This window comes from Hyla sarda, chromosome 4 (assembly GCF_029499605.1).
Source record: "Hyla sarda isolate aHylSar1 chromosome 4, aHylSar1.hap1, whole genome shotgun sequence".
NCBI classification, from domain to species: domain Eukaryota; kingdom Metazoa; phylum Chordata; class Amphibia; order Anura; family Hylidae; genus Hyla; species Hyla sarda.
In genome coordinates this window covers 353755931-353762863 of record NC_079192.1, presented here as the reverse complement: position 1 = coordinate 353762863, position 6933 = coordinate 353755931, and the positions used below count along the sequence as shown (strand labels likewise).

Below are 6933 nucleotides of genomic sequence, written 5' to 3'. Positions count from 1 at the left end.
AGTCCCGGAACCAGCTCAGTCAAGTCCTTAGCTCGGATGAGCTTGTAGATTGTCTTCGGCTTCCATAGGTCAGGTTTTAGTCCTTTCAGCTGGTGCTCCCTCACAAACCGGACAACATCCCCATAGAACCAGGGAGCGGTCCAGTTGTAAGAGATGGAGCTATCCCACCCCAACTGTCTCCAGAGGGGCATGAGAAACAAGCGAGACATGGACCTGCCCGCTGAGCCAGTCTGTACGCTGTACGCTGACACATGCTAAGGAGGCCCCCAGCAGTGTGGGGATATCTGGTATTTCCTTCCCACCCTTGCAGGGCTCCTTGTACATCACAGTCCTCTTGACTCTGTCCATTTTGCCCCAGATGAAGCGAAACACTGTCTGGTCAGGCCTGTGCGGTATACTGGCGCACAGGCAAAACTTCACTCCGCAGGACAAGTGCTTTGCCTTCAATAGAGAGCTTTCTGGAGCTCCACAGTCCGATCTTAGAGTTCATCTTTCTTAGTCAGTCCTTCCTTCCCGAACCAGACTCCAAGAATTTGAATGAAGTCCGGCTTAACAGTAAAGGGGAAGGGGGCGGAAGAGGCCAGGTGCCATTCCCCGAAGAGCATGGCTTCCGACTTCTCACAGTTGACTTTTGTCGCCGAAGCTCTGCTGAAGTCCTCGCAGGTCTGGACGAGTGCAGTCACCGAACGCTGGTCAGCGCAGAAGACGGTCACATCGTCCATGTAGAGCGAGCACTTGACCTCGTAGCGATCTGGTCCTGGTGCGGTGATCCCTCTGATCTCTCCATTCTGCCAGATAGTCTCAGCGAAGAGCTCTATAACACAAACAAAAAGAAGAGGTGAAGGAGGGCAGCCTTGTCTAACCCCTGAAAGGATGGAAAAGGGGTTAGTCTTCCAGCCGTTCACCAACACCATTTTTTGATTGAAAGAGCTTTATTTTCCGTTCAGTCATTACAAGTCGTACAATAAATTACAGTCACACAAAGCATGATAGTACAATACACAGCAAAGGTTCCCTAAGCTATACATCGCACACCATGCTACTCTAACATTCAGCTCAATCCTGCAATAGAAAGGCACAAGCGATCGAACAAAAACCAAATAATACAATCTGTGATCCGGGTAGGGGTGTGGGCGACTATGTGGGGGTAGGGAGGGGGCGGATCACAGGGCCAAACTGCTGGGCTGTATCTTCAGGGAGACATGGGAGAAGGAGAGGGGTCTTCACTCCTCTTCTTCCTCATCAACGGCCGAGCTGTCCAAGATGGAATAGTCTCTAAGCAGGTTCTTGATGAACCTGCGGCAGTCCCGGATGGACATGTTTTCCCTGTTGATCACGAGGCGGTTCCTGGCAAGCCACACTGCGTCCTTAAAACAGTTCATAAGGCGCCAGGCCTCCTGGATGGCCTCCACGTCGTGGGTCCCAGGGAACAGGCCGTAAAGCACCGAACTGTACAATAGGCAGCTCCTGGGCCCTGAGTCTCTGAGTTCATGTTCTAGGGCGTCCAACAGACCCTGTGCAAAGGGGCACTGACAAAACACGTGGAAAGATGTTTCCTCCACGTAGGGGCATCGGGGGCAGTACCGGGTCTTGCACAGGTCGCGGGCATGCATGAATGACCTGAGAGAGAGACCTCCCATGACGGCCATCCACGACAAGTCCTTGTGTCCATTGGTAAGCCGCTTTGAGGCCACATTGTTCCAAACTGTCTCTGCAGTGGCTGCGGGGAGTCCCGGAACCAGCTCGGTCAAGTCCTTAGCTCGGATGAGCTTGTGGATTGTCTTCGGCTTCCATAGGTCGGGTTTCAGTCCTTCCAGCTGGTGCTCCCTCACAAACCGGACAACATCCCCATAGAACCAGGGAGTGTTCCAGTTGTAAGGGATGGAGCTGTCCCACTTGTCCCAGCCAAGCTGTCTCCAGAGGGGCATGAGAAGCAAGCGAGACATGGACCTGCCCGCTGAGCCAGTCTTTTCAACAAGAGTCCGCTGCACCGTGACACATGCAAAGGAGGCCCTCAGCAGAGCGGGGATGTCGGGTATTCCCTTCCCACCCTTGCGGGGCTCCTTGTACATCACGGTCCTCTTGACTCTGTCCATTTTGCCCCAGACGAAGCCAAACACTGTCCGGGTGATGGCCTTGCAAACGGTGGTATGGGGAGGCCAGGCCTGTGCGGTATATTGGAGCACAGGCAAAACTTCACTCCGCAGGACAAGTGCCTTGCCTTCCATCGTGAGCTTTCTGGAGCTCCACAGTCCGATCTTCGAGTTTATCCTTCCTAGTCGGTCTTGCCAAGACTTAAGGGCTGCTCCTTCCTTCCCGACCCAGACTCCAAGAATTTGAATGAAGTCCGGCTTGACAGTAAAGGGGAAGGGGGCAGAAGAAGCCAGATGCCACTCCCCGAAGAGCATGGCCTCCGACTTCCCGCAGTTGACTTTTGCCCCCGAAGCTCTGCCGAAGTCCTCGCAGGTCTGGACGAGCGCAGTCACCGAACGCTGGTCAGCGCAGAAGATCGCCACGTCGTCCATGTAGAGCGAGCACTTGACCTCGTGGCGATCTGGTCCTGGTGCGGTGATCCCTCTGATCTCTCCATTCTGCCGGATAGTCTCAGCGAAGAGCTCTATAACGCAAACAAAAAGAAGAGGTGAAAGAGGGCAGCCTTGTCTAACCCCTGAAAGAATCGGAAAGGGGTCAGTCTTCCAGCCGTTCACCAACACCGTGCTGTAAATGTCAAAATACATAACGTTAACAAAAGAGCAGAACATCTCCCCAGACCCAGCCTGCGCAAAACCCTGTCCATGAATGCGTGGGAGACACGGTCGAACGCCTTCTCCTGATCTAAGCTGACCTGGGCGGCGCGGCCCCCGCGGTTCTGGATGTAATGGACCGTGTCTCTCACAAGGGCAAGGCTGTCAGCAATCCTGCGACCAGGAATGCTGCAGGTCTGGTCCGGATGGACGATCTGCCCCATGACAGGTTTCAGCCTGTTGGCCAGCACCTTGGCGAGGATCTTGTAGTCCACGTTCAGGAGAGAGATGGAACGCCAGTTTTCAGGTCACATCTCTCCCCCTTCCGCTTATACAAGATCGTGATCATCCCTTCCCTCAACGACGGAGGCATTCCGCCCCCCACCACCATCTCCTCGTACACCTCCAACAGGTCCGGACAGATCAGGTCACCCAGCGCTACGTAGAGCTCGGCCGGGAGACCGTCACTGCCCGGGGTCCTGCCGGGCTTAAAGGATTTAGCGGCAGAGAGCAGCTCCCCCACCGTCAAGGTATCGTCCATAGCCGCCACACCTGCGGGATCAACAACGTTAGTGATACCTGACAGGAACCTCTCGGTGGCTTCGGGGTCGGATGACTTGGGGGCGTAGAGGTTGCTGTAGAAGTTGGAGACGACCCCCACCACCTCCTCCTTGCCCCTCCTCATGTGTCTGGTCTCATCTCGTAGCTCAGTCAGGGGCATGTGGCCAGCATGGAGCTCCCTGAAAAAGAAAGAGTTACACTTCTCATCCTTCTCCAGTTTCTCCACCTTGGAACGAAAGACGATTCGCTTGGATTCCTCCTCAAAGTGCCTTTTCAAGCTCTTTTTGGTCTCCTCCAGCTCCTCCCTGAAGTCCCAGCCATACTGGAGCAGGTCCTGCAGGGACCGCAGCTCGCGCTGCAGTTTTCTGAAGTCCCACTTCTTCGCACACGCCTGTTGTCTGCCTTTTGCCTGAAAGAAACAACGGAACTCGACTTTAACATATTCCCACCAATCGCTGATGCAGTTAAACAGACATTTGTCATTACGCCATACAAGGTACGCATCCCTAAGTTCCTCCATGACCTCCCTCTGCTCCAACAGGGCACAATTCAACTTCCAGGAGCCTGGGCCAGGTGGGAATCCATGGCCCAGAGTCCCCCGAAATCAAATGGCCCTGTGGTCAGAGAAGAAGCAGGGGACCATAGAGTACGACACCTTTCTGACTGCTCTCGAAGTGAAGATGAAGTCTATCCGAGAACGGAGCGAGCCATCGGGGCGGTTCCACGTATAGTTTATGGAGCCGTTCCCGATGGACCCAACAACGTCCTACAAGGATGGCTCTGTCACCATCTCAATCAGCAGCTTAGACGTCACGTCCAGGTTGGCGGATGTGCCAGAACTGCGCCCGTCCACCTCAATGGTTAGTTCAGATACTAGTTACCACTCCGGTCGGGCGGGTCCCCTTCTCTGGCGCCTGTCAGCTCCTGTGGCTTACATAGTTAGTACGGTCGAAAAAAAAGACATATGTCCATCAAGAACTTCCAAGAACTCGTCGTAGACCGGGTTGGCCAGTGCATCTAGGATTTCTTTGACCTCTGGGTCCTGCAGCAGCTCCTCCATAGACTGAGCTTGGACTTGCTTCGTTTGGACCTGCTCAACTTGGGCCTGCTCCATCTCCTCCTCCCCATCTGAAGCTTGAAGACTCTCGCAGACCTGCTCCATCTCCTCCTCTTCCTCTGAAGCTTGAGGGGTCTCGCAGGTCTCGATGATCTTTCTCTTGTGGGACTCAGCTGATGCATTGTCCCTTCCTTTCCTCTTCCTTCTGTATGGTACCTGGGGGAGGAAGCACAGGAAAATCCTCTGAAGAGTGGGCACCAGCAGCTGGAGGGGGGTTAGGTGATGCTGGGCCAGGAGAGAAAGGAGGCTGGGTGGGGCGGAGGGCAGGAGAGAGTGCCCGGGCAGGGGAAGGCCGGGCAGGAGAGGACGGGGCCGGGGTGGGGTACGGGGTGGGAGGGGCAGGAGGGGGGGCGGGAGGGGCAGGGGAAGGGGCAGGGGTGGGAATGGACGGGGCAGGGGTGGTGGCTTTCGCCTTCTTGCCCTCCTTGGTCGGCTTGGCCATCCGTGCTGCTGGCTCCGGAGCTGGGGCTGGCTTCGGTGCTCTCGCTGCCACAGATGCCCATGTTCTCTCCCTCTGGGGGCAGTCCTTGTAGCTGTGAGCCGCCAATCCGCAGAGGTTGCAGGTCTTGCTCTTGGAGCAATCCTTGGTCGTGTGACCTGTCACATGGCAAAACCTGCAGGCATCCTCCTTACAGTCCTTGCCCTTGTGGCCCATCTTGCCACATCTCCTGCAGGTCTGCGGCATGTCCAGGTAGAAGATAAGTCCTTTGGAGTTGCCCAAGGAGAATGTCGGTGGCAGGTGCTGTAGTCCATCTGGAGAAGCAAGGTTCTTGTTCAGTCTGACGACCACAGACCACTTGCCGGTCCAGTATCCTAGGGAGATCAGGATGCGGGTGGGCTCCCTCACCACGGTGCAGAAGCGCTTCAGGAAGGTCGAGATGTCCGTTCCTGGGGTGTGTGGGTTCCGCATTGAGACCGTCACCTGCCTCTCCTCTCTTTGAATAGGGCAGTTGCCCACAAAGCGTTTTCACCGCCTCCCAGTATCTTCTACAGGTACCAATGGTGGCAAAGGTGATATAGAAGATTCCGGACATGAACGTTGCTATTCCAAGGGTATCAGCCATGGAGAAGCCTTGATCCGCCAGCATCTTCTTGCAGAACACGTCATGGGACATGTCCGGCACCCTTCCATCCACAGGCTTCAGCTTTAAGGCAACAGTCTGACTCATCCAGGGCTGGAGCTTCAAGGTTGGGGATTCTGCCGCCCTTCTGCCTTGCTGTGGTGGAGGTTGGGGCTGGACCTCCAGGCCTTGCCCTGCAGCCTCCTGGGTGGACTTGCTGGTTGAGGCCATGGCTTCTTCCAGCAGGCTCTTTTCTGCTTCCTTGCTTGTGGAGAGGCTTTGCAAAGTCTTCTTTCCTGGGTGGGAGGAGCTATGCAAATCCTTCTCCAGAGGCAGCGAGTTTCTTCGAAAAGATTCTGCGCAGCCTTCGTCTTCGCCGCAGTTCCGGAATTCACCGCCGATTCCCTTCTTCCAAGTTCTTCGTCAGTTTCTTCTGGAGCTGCAGTCTTCAAGATCTTCTTCAGATGTTCCGAGGCAGGCAGGAGATGATCTTCAGGTGGTATGCTCTCGAGAATTGCAGTTCTAATAAGAACGAAAAGTACTGCAATCATACTACGCAAAATCTCTACCAGACAGCTGTTTCGTGATCTTTGCCACTCGTCAGTACAGAGCAGGGTGATCTGGCTTGGCTGGGGTAAGAGGCCTGAGAGCAGCTAAAGGGGATGAGTATTTATCACCCTGCTCTGTACTGACGAGTGGCATAAACCATGGAACAGCTGTCTGCGGATGGGTAGAAACTTTCCTTTTGGGAAGTAGCCTGGCTTGGCATAAATCCCGATTAGCTTTTCATATTCCTTAACAGGAGCTAAGCTGATACAAGGGAACACTATCTGAATAAGGTGGTGTAATGAGCTGCTTTGCATATTCCCCTACCCAGAATGCCCGCGGAGTGCAAAATGGCCTTATGAAGCTCTGTTATACCAGGAGTGGTAATCTCTCCCTGAGATAAATAATATATGTATGTATATGTACCTGGCGTTGCCCGGTCTTCCTATATTAACCTTTTGGGGAGGAAAATTATATAAATATAAACAATAAATAAATCGCTTCTCGGCCTTTTGGCTAAGATCAAGTGTAGTATCTGTTCTTATCAGTTTTTCATGCTGGTGACGCCGGTATGGGGCTGGTGGGGATGGGGGCTGCATGGAGGATGCAGGTGTACCAGGGCTTTCCGGGGCTGGTTCTGAGGAATCAGCTCGACGGCTGCCCCGATGTGACCTGTTCCCTCCGGGTCTCGCCATGAGGCTGAGAGGGTCTAGAGCCGAGGTACTTTTGTGCCTCGGGGAGTGGTGACCCTGAGGTGCCGAAACTCACTGGGAGGATGGGCTCACTGAGTTGAAGCACGGGCACCATAATCTCTTCACCTTGTGGCACTCACCTCTTGATTCCCGGCCTTCTGGCTAGGATCAGAGACATTTTTATAGATCCGGGCAGTATATCTGCACACATT

At 54.4% G+C, this 6933-nt stretch overlaps 1 pseudogene; it reads left to right on the top strand.

The window, feature by feature from the left end:
* Positions 1-6525: 6525 nt before the first annotated feature.
* Positions 6526-6628, top strand: LOC130268193 (U2 spliceosomal RNA; annotated as a pseudogene).
* Positions 6629-6933: the final 305 nt, after the last annotated feature.